Below are 14,939 nucleotides of genomic sequence, written 5' to 3'. Positions count from 1 at the left end.
ACTGCGCTTACATCTCGGCCAAATGAGAGACAAATGAGAGTTCTGGTCTCTGCAGCTGACAAACTCACAGCTGTCATGAGGCAGTTCTATAGCAGATAACCAATTCACAGATAAATTGAGAAATTAGTAACTGTGGAAGTGTCACAGAGCTGGAATTCAAGTCATAGGTAGTGAAATTTAACCTGCTAAATGGTCCTGTTGGCTTCTGGGCAACGAGACCTAGTCTGCGCAGCACTGTAAATGGCCACGGCCAACAGCAGACCCTTCTGACTGACGGGAGAAGCTGAGAGCTGACGAGAGCTTGTAACCAAAAAAGCTTGGGAACACCGACAGACAATCGGGAGATCTGTATGTAGGCACTGAGTGTGCCAGATTAATCCAGCAAGAAGATTAAAGCATAGCTACAACTCCTAGTCTAGATAAAACTTGAAGATTAAAGATCACATTGTAGGTGTGTAAAACATGTTACCACTCCTTTCATTAGAAGCTAATCTAGAAATGTTTCCATTAGACACTGCTGTGATAACAAACATGCAAACCGATGTTTTAATTCTCAAGGAAAAGGTGCTAGTATATTGGGAGGAGAGGCAGAACTGTTCAAAGATTGTCTCATTTTGTGGTACACACCTGCCAGAAAGCCTCGCAACATTAACACTCTGTTAATTTCATCTCAAATATTTAGTGCAGAAGCTCCGATTATTTAAAAATACAGAGATGTTTTCATCTCTCAAAGATACATGATTATAGGTGTTTGTATACAACTGCAGAAATCTGGCTAAATGAAAACAATCTGAAGAAACGAAGAATGAAGAATAAGAAAACAAACAGAAAATGGGACACCACCTGTGTTTACTGAAGCTAAAGTATGTGAAACAGACTTGATAATGTATTTTTCAGTAAAAAGGAAATGCCACATATGATGAGAACTTCATTAAAATGTTTGAATAACATGACATACAAAGTTGTTAGTGAAAACAAGGAGATGAATAGACAAACTAAGCCAAGGGGCTGGCTGAAAAGAAGTAATTCATGTACTTGAAATAACAGGTTAAAGAGTTTACCTGTGAAGTGCCATAAGGACCTGTTTTAGCAATGATCTCTGAGTGTTTCCGTAGAGACACTGGCTCAACAAATGCTGATGAAAAGGTTAAGATGTATCATCAGCACAATGCATAAAAACAAATGATTGAGAACTGGAGTCTTAGGAATAGGACAAAACTCATGGGAAACCCAACAGTATGAAATCAAAACCTTGACATTATACACTAGGGAGCTAGTAATGGACTTGACCTATAATCTGGAAGCTAATTAGTTTAAAGTGACTTTGGAGTAAGATGTCCACGCTACTAAATTAAATTGAACAGCTAACTGAAAGGCCCACAGAACCACCAGACTATTTAATCTCTCACTTTTTGTCAGGTATTTGTCAATATCTATTTTAACCTCTGGAAAGGTTCTCAAGAGGGTTTTGGGTGTGTTTTTCTTCTCTGTGCAGCTCCCCTTTAACATGTCTGTAAAATAAACTATGTTTAGATCTTTTCAGAGCATCTGACTTAACCAGACGACGTTTCAGCTAGAAACACGTACTAGCTAGAACTGATAGGGCATACATTAAGTGCACTGATCAGCAAGACAGCTCTTAATCCCAGGATCTAATTAAAAGAAGAGATTACAATAATCAGGGCAGTACAGTAGTGTGTGCTGTACATAAATTGTTGATCTGACGCAACTGATGGTTTTTACGCAAGACCTAGAAGATGTTTCTTGAAACCATTTACAGATACATAAAGACGATAGAGGTCATTTTCTTAAAAGACCCTGTACCTTTCTACGTAACTGAGTTTCGCTGGCTCCAACAAATTCCACATTTCACGCAACAGCTGAACTCTTAAATAAATATTTAAGTAAAAATTAAGATTATTAGTTATTAAAACAGTAACTTTGCACCATTCTGGTGCAGAACACACGAAGAGCTTCAGGAATGCAATCGTGTACAGTAGCCTGGCTACATTTTATTCCTAATGACATGCAAGAAACTCCACACATTTTCATAGCCTCCCCCTGCCACCCCCAAGTCTTGTTTTCCGTCGCCATGACAGTTTTTCAAGTTTTGGTGTGATCATTTGAAGTCAGCTCTTTGAGAGAACAGAATGTTGCCATTCACTACTTCAAAGGACTCAAATGTAACTTGTTGCCTTTTTGAAGCTGCAGTGCAAAGTATAAACTTGATGTGCCTAATATAGCTTTCACATGGTTGAATAAGCAAACTAGATAAATGCCACTTTCCCCAGCCCCCAGCACTTTGAACTTTTCATTGTAGGAATCTCACATTAGTGTTCCATATAACACATAAAAGCAAATTTTCTGATAGTACTTAAAACTGAGGCTCATTTAACAATACGAGCAGTAACTGCTAAAAGCTTGTTACATACTGAATTATGTTTATTTTCATAATAAAAATTAATGTGTGAACCTCACTAGATAGAATGTATTAAGATATTTCACAACAGATTCACTGCCCTGCAATTTGTTTTTCACCAGTTCTCTGAAAAAGCACATGACCAAACTATGAGATTGCTAGTTTAACAGTGGTTTGCCCTGAAAGTGCATGCTAGAGATGCTTATGCCATCAACATGTGAGCAAACCTCTCTTTGTTTTGTTTTGGGTTTTTTTTTAGTAGAATAAAAGCAACAAGTGAATTCATAGTCCTCTTCATATCCTCAGGTAGGTAAGCCCCACAGAACACATGCAGATTATACCAAACGGACTGATGCATTACGTCCCTGAGGCACACATTCAAATTTAACCACTCTTTCCATGACAGTGCTCATGCATAATTTTTATGTGATCTTAATACCTTCTTTACACTTTTGCTCCGTGCAAGTTCAGGTTAAGTTTTGCCCAAATTTCTCAGTGTAGAAAAGCCATTACATGATGGTTTCCCACTATGTGTAATGAAAAGCAAAGCTTTGGGTTTATGGTCTTTGGCCTTTACAAATGAACAACACAAAAGAAGAAAAACACAAGTTGAACTATCAATTCTTCTAAGTACTGCAAACTGCCAAAAAAATATCCATAAAGTACTCTTATTTCTCACATGGCAGCAACCTTCTAGTTTAAACTAATTCCAGAGAGCTATTTTTTTCTTGTTTTACCATGGCTACCCATAGCATTTCAGTTTTCACTTTCAGAAGCTCTGCAAGCACATCAACATAAACTTCGGAAAAATATACATCAAAAAGACTACTCAACCCATCCTCCCAAATTAGTAACAAAAGCAAAAATCTCCAAGCCCTTTTTGGTGATACCATGTGAAAGAAATATCAAGAAAAAATGGCAAGCTTTTTTGTGTCTACATACCAAAACATTCTAGTACGGTTCAAGATTTTCATGGTAGCACTACGGCATTAGATCCATGAAGGAGTCAAAAGGGAGAAAAAAAACAAAACAAAACAAACCCCCCAAAACTATCCATGCTTCCTCACACACATGTACGCCTATTTACAGAATAATGCCAAGTCCTACTACATGTCTTTGAAGAGAGAAAAGGGCATATGCCTCATTTTAGGACAGAAAAGGGTCAGTTTCAGAGATAATTTTAACTGACGGCATAGTGAAAACCGCACTTGGAAAAGAAATTATTTCTTCATTTCCTCCAAGACAAAACCAGGGCCTAACCGGGTGCGTTATGCCCCAAGAGCTGCCAACAGCAACCAAACTTCGGCAGCTGAAGAATCCGTCCTCTCTGCTATTATCCCCAAGCTGTGCCTCCTACCTTATTGTGCATGAGGCTTTAATTTTTGTCGCTTTGAAATGACAAACCCGTCTCCTCATTTTATAGAAACAAATGACTGTAACTGCATTTCACAATCATTAGGTTTGTGACAGCCAAATTTGGCTAAGTGGTAGTTTTTACTAGTTCACCACAAAGCTTACCTGCCAACCGATTTGTTGTTTGAAGTATTCAGGTTTATTACAAAAAGTGACAGCTTTCCTTCTCTCACTTTTATTCAATTAGCAAGGAAGCGTTACACCTTAATGAAATCCATGTTAACTACAATAAACGAATTTTTCTTAAGTCCAGTGCAAATCTTAAATCTCCATGAAGCACACTAGCCCCATTAACGCCCGAAGTACTGGAAGCCTGCGCTGACAAGCAACGCCACGGAAAAACCTGCGTAAAGAGCAAAGGGGAGAGATCAAGGCAAAGTCACACATTGTGCACAATCTGAAGAGGCAAAGAGGCATCGCTAATCCAGACAGCATGGACTGCGGCCAGCTAGTCAAGGTGTCACAGACACATAAACAAGCAGCCACCTTTCAAACAGGAAGCAGCTACAAAGAATCCTGAACAAGTTTAAGCAAGGCAGGAATGTGGTTGTGTCATCGCCCTTTTAGCAGTATGTGTACCCTTTATTTTCCTAATGACTCATTTATGCAGATAAACTTAAATGCCTAAAAGGAGCTCTTCTTGGCCCTGAAAAGTAAAAAACCCTGTATTTATCCACAAATAACATTATCAGGTGAGCAGCAACTGTATAGGCTTTCTAACTTTCTTCCCTTGTATGGCCAAACCTGGACTGGCAGAACCATACCCCATGCTTCAGGCTCGGGAGAAGGAGAGTTTTGGGGGGGGGGGGGGGGGTTAAGTCTTTCTAGCATCTTTACTAACATTTCACAGAAATGTCTCAGGCAGGGTAGGTCTTTCTTAACATGGCTATTTATCCACTTAAAAAACACCAAGACACTGAAAGAAAACTGCAGAAACTGTCAGGCCTGCAGAGCTCCAATGCTATGTAAATATCTGCCCCTAACATGGGACCAACTTTCCCCCTAACCCACTAGTTCTTTCCGAACCCACTGGTGATTTCTAAGGCTCTTGGGTCTCCACAGGACATGGCATCTTCATGCTTCCAAAAGACTTAAGTCTGGTAAGTACCTGCCATAACTGCAGATTTTCCATAAAGCACTCTTGGTAACAGCCAAATACAAAATGCCGTATCAACAACCATCTGTAGCTAATTTATAAACTAAGATATTTTTCAGTATCTGTAACTGTATTTCCATTAAAATAGTTTTCACTACAATTACTATGTTTATTTGTACTTTTGAATATAAAACATGACACACAGTAAATGTCTGTCCCTTTATTAGAAAGCACCTCTTACTGCTCTGAAAAAAATGCCTTTATTTGGTCTTCTTGGGTAAAGCAAGCAAACAAATGTTGTGGTCAAATCACCTCAAAACAATATAGCAGAGCTGAAAGAAAAATAATAAAAAAAGGATGCAGAACAGCCTCCGCAGACAGATGTACTAAAGACACTGGGACAATACAGGTTGCAAAATAAATTTTAAAAAAAACCCAAAACTCAAACCTCAAAGAGAAAAAACTGAGAACACAGAGATCTGTAGAACTGCAAATGAGGTGGTGACTGGAAAAAAAAAAAAAGAAGAATATTCTCGTAGTACAAAAACCAGGAGGCGCTCAATGAGATTACCATTCATCAGGTTTAAAACGAAAAAAACCCCAACAAACCCAAACACCAAAACCCAGGAATTACTTTTGCACAAATTGTGGGTTTCATCGCATGGTATACTGTAGAAGCTACAGGTATAAACTGTTCTAAAGGCCTAGGCACATCCATTGACAACAGGTCCAACAGGCAGTATTAAACATGACTGTCAGCACATACCCTCTAGCTCGGGCCACCTCCAAACCCTTCACCGCTGGTAGATGCACGGAGGAATGATTACTCCACTCTGTATGCTTTTCCACTTTCCCCCTAATTACTTATTTCTGGCCACTGACACAGACCACATGCTGAGCCCAACACACATTTTGCAGTCCTTATTATCCCATCATTCACATACTCTGATAAACCTGTTCATGTGAAATAATTATTTCCCCAGCTCCAAATTGGAATATATTAAAAACACACTATCTACAAATAATGCATAGTTTAAGTCACTTCCTTAACTTGATTAAATGGAACGTAAGAATTAGATGAAATGCCAAGGGTTTACAATTCCTCTCTTGCCATCTGTACACACAAATGCCATTTCGTCGGGTTTGCAGTTCGCTTCCTACCACCACCGTTTCATTTAGGCACCTTATACAAAGCAGTACTAGACATTTGTTTTCATCCAGTGAAACCATTAGAAGAATCAATTTGATCTCCAAGGCAAGTTAAGAGTAATGGACTCCCATGTTTACTTAGCAATAAGTACACAACTATTTAATTAGATCTATACGCTAGAAACTGCATCTTTCGAGGCGACAGCAAGCAGCTACAAAGAGCGTGAAGTGTTTCAACTTCTTCGGTAAATCAGTGTTTTCAGCATTTTTTTTCCTGCTGGTAACTGCTGAAATACTAACCACCTACTTCCAAACCAAAACGCTATTACAGGTAGAGGCACATCTCCCACCCTTCCCATTCAGTTTTGCTCCTGCAATCTTACACAACGCTTTTGCAAAGAAACAAGCAATTAAGTTGCTGTCCCTTTTCAGCCACGCACGATTCCAAGACTGATGTCGTATTTCAAGCGACAGACTGTGAACACGCTCCGCAACCGTGGCATTTAATTTAGAAGTCAGCACTTGACACGTTGAAGTACTTGGAATTCCTGAAGTCTGGCTGTCTGCACAGTTGCATAATTTGAGCAGGGATACCCTACTTATAATCGGGCGAGATAGAAGAATGTCAACAGACAATCCCTTCTACGTCAAGGGACCTCTCCTTCCTCGTCACATGCCAGCAAAAGCATCACTGCTTTGTCACAGTTTGACTTTCTTCTCATTGAAGCTAGCGGATTACAATGCCTAAAAAGTTACAGGTATCACCAGATCTTCTCATACGAATATACTCAAACGTTCTCAAAGCCCACTGAAAAAGAAGTTTACCAGCAAAATGCTAAATGCAAAGCAACCAATACAAGCACAAAGTACCCAAGACCTTCTCCTTATCAGTGGCAAGTCACACAAACGCCATTCACCTCACAACACAGGCATCACACATCCATTAACAAGAAGGGCATAAAAATAAAAGGCCTTTTTCAAGCAAGTCACAGGTTACAACCAAAAATAACGTTCGGACACTTGTTCACACAGGCGGGAAGCTGTATTTGCTTTTGATCCTCTTCTCCAACAGCTGACCAGACCCTCCTAACAGCACATATTTGCTACAGACACCACAGAACGAAACCACCCCTTTTAAAAGTTGCCAGAGTTTATGATTAACCTCCTGTTGCAACAAACATGGCAAGGATTCAGTTTCACTTGCTGAATACTTCTCTTACGTATTGCAGACAAAATACGTAAGGACACCCCCGCCCCCCTCTCCCCGCCACCTCCAAACCTCACAGTCACAAAAAGAATTCTCCTCTCACCCTGTCAACAAAAGCAGCGTGAAACCTTCTGTGTGAGAAAGTGGGCACGATCCTCCCTCCTGACAAGCCAGCATCCGCACAACATCCACCTGGGGAGACTAAAAAGTAGGGCTGGAAATTCCCTTCCCCTGGAAAGGGACTGCTTGGAGTGTTCGCACCAATTAAGGTTTTGGATTAAAAACAGCTGTTTAAATAGAAGTAGTCCCTAGGGAGAGACACTTACGGCATTGTAACTGGTTTCTGGTATAAACAGTTTTACATCAATGGAGGCATTTGTACTGGTAGAGCTGTGTCTAAGCTAGCAGGTTAACACTTGTTCAGCTCCATCTCCTTTAAATAGATGCACTTAAACCCAGGCAAGGTCTCCAGGTGCATCACACCTTGGATCTGCATTACACATAGATGCTGAGCTGCAGTAAGAGACCTCAAAGGCAGGAGAAAAGCACATCGCACCTGAAATACTCTAAAGGACTCCTGGACGCTCGTCTGCGACCCGCCCGCATGAAAGCCATTCCTACTCAGTGTCACCTTGCAGGGTCCGCAGAGCAGTGCCACAGGCATGCCCCGCACATGATAAACAACACATCACCTACCTAGTCTACAAAAACAGGCAGCTGGAAGCCAGGGATCAGCTCAGGAGGTGAACTGGGTGACCTCCACCTAAGTAAAAGCTAAGTGTGCTAGACACCCCAAGGATAAATAAAATTAAAATTAAGAAAAGAGAAAAGGAAAAGCCTTGTGTCAGGTAGAAGCAGAGAGAAAGCAGGGGGAAAACACGTAAGTGGGAAACCCAAAAGATTCCCCACATGGGCAGGGCAAACTGAGGACCTCACATGAGGAAAAGAATGAAGGCAGGAGACTTCTAGAAACATCAGAATAAATCCTGGGCTGGACAGATTAGGTATATGACCAGAAAAGAGAAACTGAATGTATTTTAGACCCGTGGTTTCCAACTTGGGATCTGCAGATGCCTAGGAAGTACGCAGACTGCTTCTTTTTACTCCGGCGGACTGCTCAGCAAACACAGAAGTCGAAGCAAAAAACAAGGTAGGCTTAACTTGACTGTATCGCATTGCAGTATCAGCAGGGCACTTGAAGAAAAAGGGTCGAAAGTCTCAGTCATGAAAGATGTAACAGGCAGCCATGAAGCGCAGCCAAGAAGAGATAAGAAATGGGTAAGAACGGGTGACTTCTCTGGCACGTGTAGCAAGGATGTACTATGGTCTAGGGGCAGGCACCGAAACAGCTGCCGCTGGGCGTCTGTGGGAACATGCAAGACATGAAAGGACAAACAGTGGAAGCCTCCCTGGAAGCGTGTAGGAGAAATGCCTGCCTCCCAAAGGCTACCAGCAAAACGCTGCCTGTGCCTTTCCTGGTGTGTGCAAACACGCACAACACGGGATACACCAGCTTTTGGTAGGCAGTCAGTAGGATTACCCTGGTGTGTGTACGGAGGGTTGTGTGTGTGTGTGTGTATATATATATATAATGTAGGAGGAGACAGACCCTCCCTCATCAGTGGGCAGAACAAGCTCTGCAGCGTAAACAGGAGATGGGCTGGAGCGGTCGTCCCTTAGGCTTTGGTAGAAGATATCTGCATGTCTATTTGGGTGGGGGGAAAAAAAAAAAACAAACACCAAAACTTTGCAGCTTTTCACAGACAGGAAGAAGCCTCCTGGGGTATATGTATTTAACAAGCTGTGGCGGTCAAGCATGGAGGTATTCCCCAACACACCTGTGTGCGGAAAGAAGTACAGCAGATTTTGGAAGGCAGTGGTACCCTTACCCGCTGTGTACGAAAGGAGGCAATAGGCTCTCGGCAAGCAAGCAGCAGACTATACCCCCCAAAGCATCTGCCAATGTTTATGTTTGCATATAGGAAAATAACCCCGACTACATGGAAGGGGAGCAGAAAAACATGCAACAGATCTTGGCATATGAGCACTACGATATCCTCATCGTGTGTGGACATGGGTGGAAGCAGAGGCAGCACAGTAGACCCTGGCAGATGGGCAGTAAAGAATATGCAGAAAGGAGTGGTGTGTGTGTGTGTGGGGGGGGGGGGGGGGGGAACAAACAACCAAACCACAACGAAAAAACAACAACAAAGGGACAGCAAGCTTTGCCTAACAGCTACCGGGAATCCCTCTTTTCCTCCCATAAGCCTGCAGCGCAAAAAGAGAGGCAGCAGGTATCCCGCTGGGATGCGGGAGACAACAAAACTCCCCCCCCCTCCCCCCCTCCCCGAAACTACATGTTTGCCTGTGCCCAGGCAGCCGACTGCACCCACGGGCTTCCAACAGGCAACGCAGCTCCCTCGGGATGCGCGTAAATACCGCGCACAACGGGGCAGCACGACCACCACCCCCCCCCCCCCCCTCCCCGGAGGAAGATAAACACACACACACCGGGCCCTACACCGGGAACCCGCCCGGGAGGAGCGGGGCTGACACGGCCCCTCGTCTGTGTGTATGTGTGGCGGGGGGGGAACACCCGTGCCGGCGCGAAGTGCACCGCCATCCTCCCCCCCCCCCCCCCGGGACACACACACACACACACACACACGGGACGGGACACACGGCCCCGCGGGGTGCAGCAGCCAAAGCCCTCCCCCGGGTGGGCGCCCGCCTGCGCGCGCAGAGGGAACCAACGGCCCCAACGGCCGCCGCCACCTATCTTCCCCCCCGCTCCCCCCACTCCTCCTCCTCCTCCTCCTCCTCCTCCTCCCGCCGCCGCCGCCTCCAGGCCCGGTCCTCCCTCCCCGCTTACCTGCGGTCGGTGGGGGCCGGCTGGGCCCGGCTTAGGCGGGAGGCCGAGCCCCCTTATCTGGGGCCGCGCCGGGGCCCTGACTGGGCCATGACGGCGGACCGGGAGGCGGAGGAAGAAGAGGAGGAGGAGGAGGAGGAGGAGGACGAGGAGGAGGAGGACGAGGCCGCCGCCGCCTCCCCCTCAGGCGGCGCGCGGAGGGGGGGGGGGGGAAAGGCGAAGCGCGCGCGAGCCCCCCCGCGCGAGAGGCGGGCGGGGGGGGGGGGGGGGGGCGCGTGCAGGCGGCGGCGGCGCGCGCTGGCCGAGCTCGCGGGGAGGGGAGGGGAGGGGGGAAAGGGGGAGGGAAGGGGAAGGGGGGGGGGGAGTTTCCCGGGCGTCCGAGCTCCCGCGCGCCGCACCGCCCGGCCGGGCACTTTGTTTGTGTCCCACAATGCACCGCGGCGGCGGCGGCGGCGGCGGAGGGAGGGAGGGAGGGAGGGGGGCGGAGGGGGGCGGGGCGGTGGCGGTGGGAGGGGCCGGGGAGGGAGGCGCATGCGCAGTGCGGAGCGGCGGGGAGCGTGGCCGCGCGTCTTCCCGCTTTGCGTTCCGCGTCCCGATCGAAGTTTAGAGCCTCAAATTTAACCCGGGCCTATAATTTGGTCCAAATTTAATTTAACGGGATGAGCGCGGCCGTTTTCTCCGTGGCTTGTTTTATGGTGGGGTTGGGGTTTTTTTTTGGTTTTGGTTTTTTTTTTTAATTGGTTTGTTTGCCGTTATTGGGGTTTGGTGTTTGGTTTTTTTTCCCCACCCCGCTCGGTAAATCGAAGCGGGAAACGGATTGAAAGACCACGATCCAAAAAAATGTTGATCAGCAGTAAAAAAAAAATAAATCTCAAGCCGGCCCCTGGAAAACGCCGCACTGCTCCATCAGCAAAAAATAAATAAAAAATAAATCCAATAAAAAAACCAAAGAGGCCAAACTCCCGCTCCATCGTAAAAACCCTGGGACCATTTTAGATGATCCCTTGCAAAACTGGGGAGGCAACCAGAGCCCCACCAGGGTTGGATTCTTAATTCTCTTTTAATTGCTGCTTAATTCTCCTTTTGCTTCTTCTTATGCTGGCTTTATATTCGCAGGGAGCTGTCGTGCAACCCTGACACACGGCTGCCTCCCGTCGCAAAGCAGGAGCAAAAATTGCCCCCCGTTTCAGCCGGTTGCACGTGTGAACGGGTTGTTCCCGCTATAATAAGACGGAATTTGCAAGGCAAGGAAGAATCTGCTCCTGGCTATCCGTGGTGATTCCTGAATCACGGAGGATTAAGCAAGAAACTCCGGCTGCCAGCCTTCACCTTCAAAAAGCTGCTCCGAAAAGTGTCGAGCTTGCGGCGTTTGATGGTGAAAGTGTTGTAGATCGAGTGATTTTAGTCAACCGCCAGCCGTATCCTGCTTGAGGCTTGCTCTGAGCAGGTCATGGACTTTGCGTGGGAAGGAAAGAGGGTCCAAACTACCCAAATTCATGTCTGGAAGACAGTAAAATTCAGCATGGTCTATGTCCTCGCCATGCTTCAGCAACATAACAAAATCCTCCAAGTAAAGCATTGAAACCAACAACCTTTAAACCCGCTACGTGCGGCCTGCAAATAAGCCATAAAACTGCAAAATGAAACACCGCCTTGACTTTCTTTTCAAGGAATTTGTTCCTTACATAGAAACACCCCAAAAATAAAGCACGGCCCCAGTGTCAGGCGAGCGATAGGGCAGCGGGTACCCAGCTGGGATGCTTCCCCTGGAGCAGGGATGAGCACGGGATGCTCGGCCGGTGCAAATCGGTGTACGGAGGTTGAATTTTCCTCCGAATCCCCGTTGTTTCCCCCTTGGGAAAGCAAGCTGCCTCGGCCGACGGCAGAGTTTACGCGGTGGGTGCGTTGATTTCCCCCCCCCCCCCCAAAAAATCGCCGTGTCTTTGGCGATTCAAACCCATTCCTGCGGAGGGAAGCCCTTTATTTAATTTCTTCTTCTTTCTCCCTTTTTCCTCACCACCTCCTGCAACGGCACACCCGCCTCCCGGCCGCCATCTCCGCTTGGCTCGTTAGGTTTCCAATTAACAGCGGGGCCGTTTGGGCGTGGGAAGCCGGGAGGTTTGGGATACAGAGCGCCCTGCGCATCATCATCGGGAAGGAGCACATCAGCCTGACTCCGATACGGATTTCTTCTCGCTCCAGCAGAAGAGGCCGGTTTATTAACAACAATTTATTAGCCCTTGATAGCTGAAGAGGTTCTCCAGCGATTCCCAGAGCCACGTTGTTCACCGGAGTAAATCGGGGAGGGAGCCAGGTTGATTTACACCTGCTCGGGTTTCCTAAGCTACAGGGTCATCCTTTATTACCGTTTGCTTTTTCTGCGGAGTTGAAGTTTCTCGGAAAGAGGCGTCTCGACGAATTGCCAAAATACCGACTCCCGGTATTTTCCCGGTAAGGGGATTTGCTCTTACGCATGTTTTACAACACCGCGGGCTCAATTCATGGGCACGGGTGGAGCACCGCCGACATAAACCCTGAGTAATTCATCGGTAAATCTGCTCTGTGCATCTACTGCTCATTTATAGGGACATCCAGGGACCCTGGGAGTCCCTTGGCTGAACCCGCTGGAATTTGGTAGGTATAAAACACTGGTGGGAAAATGAGGAGAAAGCTTTCAAAAGGCGACTCTTAGCCTCCACCTTCGGCTTTTAAATGGGATGCAAACTGCCGGAGCCGGGGATGCTTAGCAGAGCAGCCCTGCATCGCTTTTGGGGCTCGCTGGCGGCAGCAGCCGTAGCGAGGAAAGGGGTCCTGGACGCAGCAGGAGGCTGTGCCGTCCCCTTGAAGCCTTCCTCGTCCCTCTAAACAGAAATCGTCGTTTCCCAGCCACCCAGAAGACACTCGGCTACGTCTCCCGTCCGTCCCCCACCCATCAGGGTGTCTGGCCCTAATCCTTGACTCTCTGCCTCGCTTACCCCGTTGGGGCAATCAGAACCTGCGATTCCTGGCTGGAGGGTGCTTCACCCGCTTTTTGCGGCATGCGGGATATGTTTTCCTTCGCTTCAGCGGCTCTTGGAGCAGATCCCGGTGCTGCTAGGAGCCTGCTCTCCTGCTCCTGGCAGCACGCATCCATTAACACCGAAAGCAAATGCCACCTTCCCTGAACAGCCTTCCTCTCCTCTCCCTGACCTTGGCACCTCTGGAAGGGAAAAACCTCTTCGCTCCCACCCGCGAGGACTCGCTGCCTACTCCTTAATTTACCACCAGTGTGCAGGAGCCGTCTCCTCTCCATCCTCCTGCCTGTTGCCGTCTCCAGGGCTCAGTTAATTTGCTTTAGCTCAACCCTGCTGCCTTCTCTCTTTGGCAAGCCCCGGTTTTCTCCTGGCATCGGGAGGATTTGGGATTTACGTCCTTTTCAGACCTGGGAGGGCTTTGCCTGGTCCTTCGGTGAGCGCTGTCCCGGGGATTAAAGCATCCTGGTCGGCAGGAGAAGAGGTTGAAGCGGGCAGTTTAGGAGAGGAGCCCGTTTTCTAAGATGCTCTGAATTGCAAGAGCCCCCCTGAAATGCCATCGCCCAGGAGCTCTGGGAACCAAACCGCTTGCTTGGGCGACCGAGGATGGATTTAACAGGTATCTGTATGGAGAAAGAGAAATCCAGAAGAGCAGAGGGGTCATAAAACTGGGATGGATGAGCTGAGCAGAGGGTAACGGCAGAAAAGGGACATTATGGTCCTAGGACACGTCAGGAAGGATGTTTCCATCGGGAATAAGGAAGGATTTGTGGTTGGAGCACCAGGTGCTGGTGGGACCTTACGGAGACACTCTGGTCCCCTCTGTCCGGGGATAAGAAGTTCAGCCCAGAGCTGAGGAGGGTATTTTACAAGCTCAGCCTACAGAGCTTGGCTTGCAAAGTTTAGCAAAATAAGGCTGAAAGGGGGTACGGCTCCTGTCTACAAACACATGAGAGGGGAGTTGTAAACCAGGGAAAGAGGAAAGCTGTTAAACTAAAGAAGAGTATCAGCACAAGGACAAGGTCTCTGGGGTACCGTCATGGATACGGTGAGAGAGAACCTCCCGTGAGGTTTATTTTCTTACCCCACTATTCTTTTTTAAAAGTTAAATTACGCTGCTCTGATTAATTTCCTACCCGGTAATATCCCAAAGCCTTTGGCATTGTTTGAAATTCCAATTATTCATCTGAAACCCAGTGATGGCAACAAAATGACAAAAAAGAAAGTGGGGGAAAAGCCAGGGCAGGGCTGTCGCCTTAATGAGCCGAAACCCTGGACCCGGCTGTACGGGCGCCAAGGGAAGTCATCTAAAATGAATGTCACACCTGGTTATAAATAGGGTGGCATGCCTCGCTGTGCCCATTAACATAGTGACACGTCCCACAGCCATGAGTTAACCCTTTCCCTTGCCCTCCCATGGGGCTAAATATAGGCAGCCTCTGCCCAGCCGCAGCAGCAGCATTTTCTAGCTCCATCAGTGGGTGGAAATCACCGATATACAGAAAATAAACCACAGCCGCTATTCAACATCGGGCCGTGCTTTCAGCTAGGACATCTAGCAGCAGAGCCTGTTTGTCCCAAGCAAAAGTCATCCACATTACCTTGTAATGAGCCCGTGCTTATTCCAATGAGACGGCTCCAAAAGCTGCGTCGCCTTATACCAAAGCTCAGCGATCCTGTGTTTCGGAGGACATCACCACACCTAGAAAGGCAGCACCGAGTTCCTGTCATCTCTGGTTATTATACAGTTAAGCAAAGGAGCCAGCATCCCCTCT

The 14,939-nt window shown here is 47.0% G+C and overlaps 1 protein-coding gene across 5 annotated transcripts in view; it reads right to left on the bottom strand.

The window, feature by feature from the left end:
* ZBTB44 (zinc finger and BTB domain containing 44) overlaps positions 1–10,392 on the bottom strand; it is a 42,383-nt gene extending 31,991 nt beyond the window's left edge. For 2 of the 5 annotated variants that reach the window (XM_049801585.1, XM_049801586.1), the window contains exon 1: positions 10,157–10,392. The gene's annotated coding sequence lies outside the window, so the exon portion shown is untranslated. Of the gene's footprint in view, positions 1–7,387; positions 8,254–10,156 lie in introns of those variants that run through there. The other 3 variants (XM_049801583.1, XM_049801587.1, XM_049801584.1) reach the window with 3 other exon arrangements.
* Between the last annotated feature and the right edge of the window lie 4,547 nt (positions 10,393–14,939).

The sequence above is a fragment of the Accipiter gentilis genome, chromosome 5, assembly GCF_929443795.1.
Source record: "Accipiter gentilis chromosome 5, bAccGen1.1, whole genome shotgun sequence".
In the NCBI taxonomy this organism is placed as follows: Eukaryota; Metazoa; Chordata; class Aves; order Accipitriformes; family Accipitridae; genus Astur; species Astur gentilis.
This window is presented reverse-complemented; position numbering and strand designations above follow the sequence as displayed.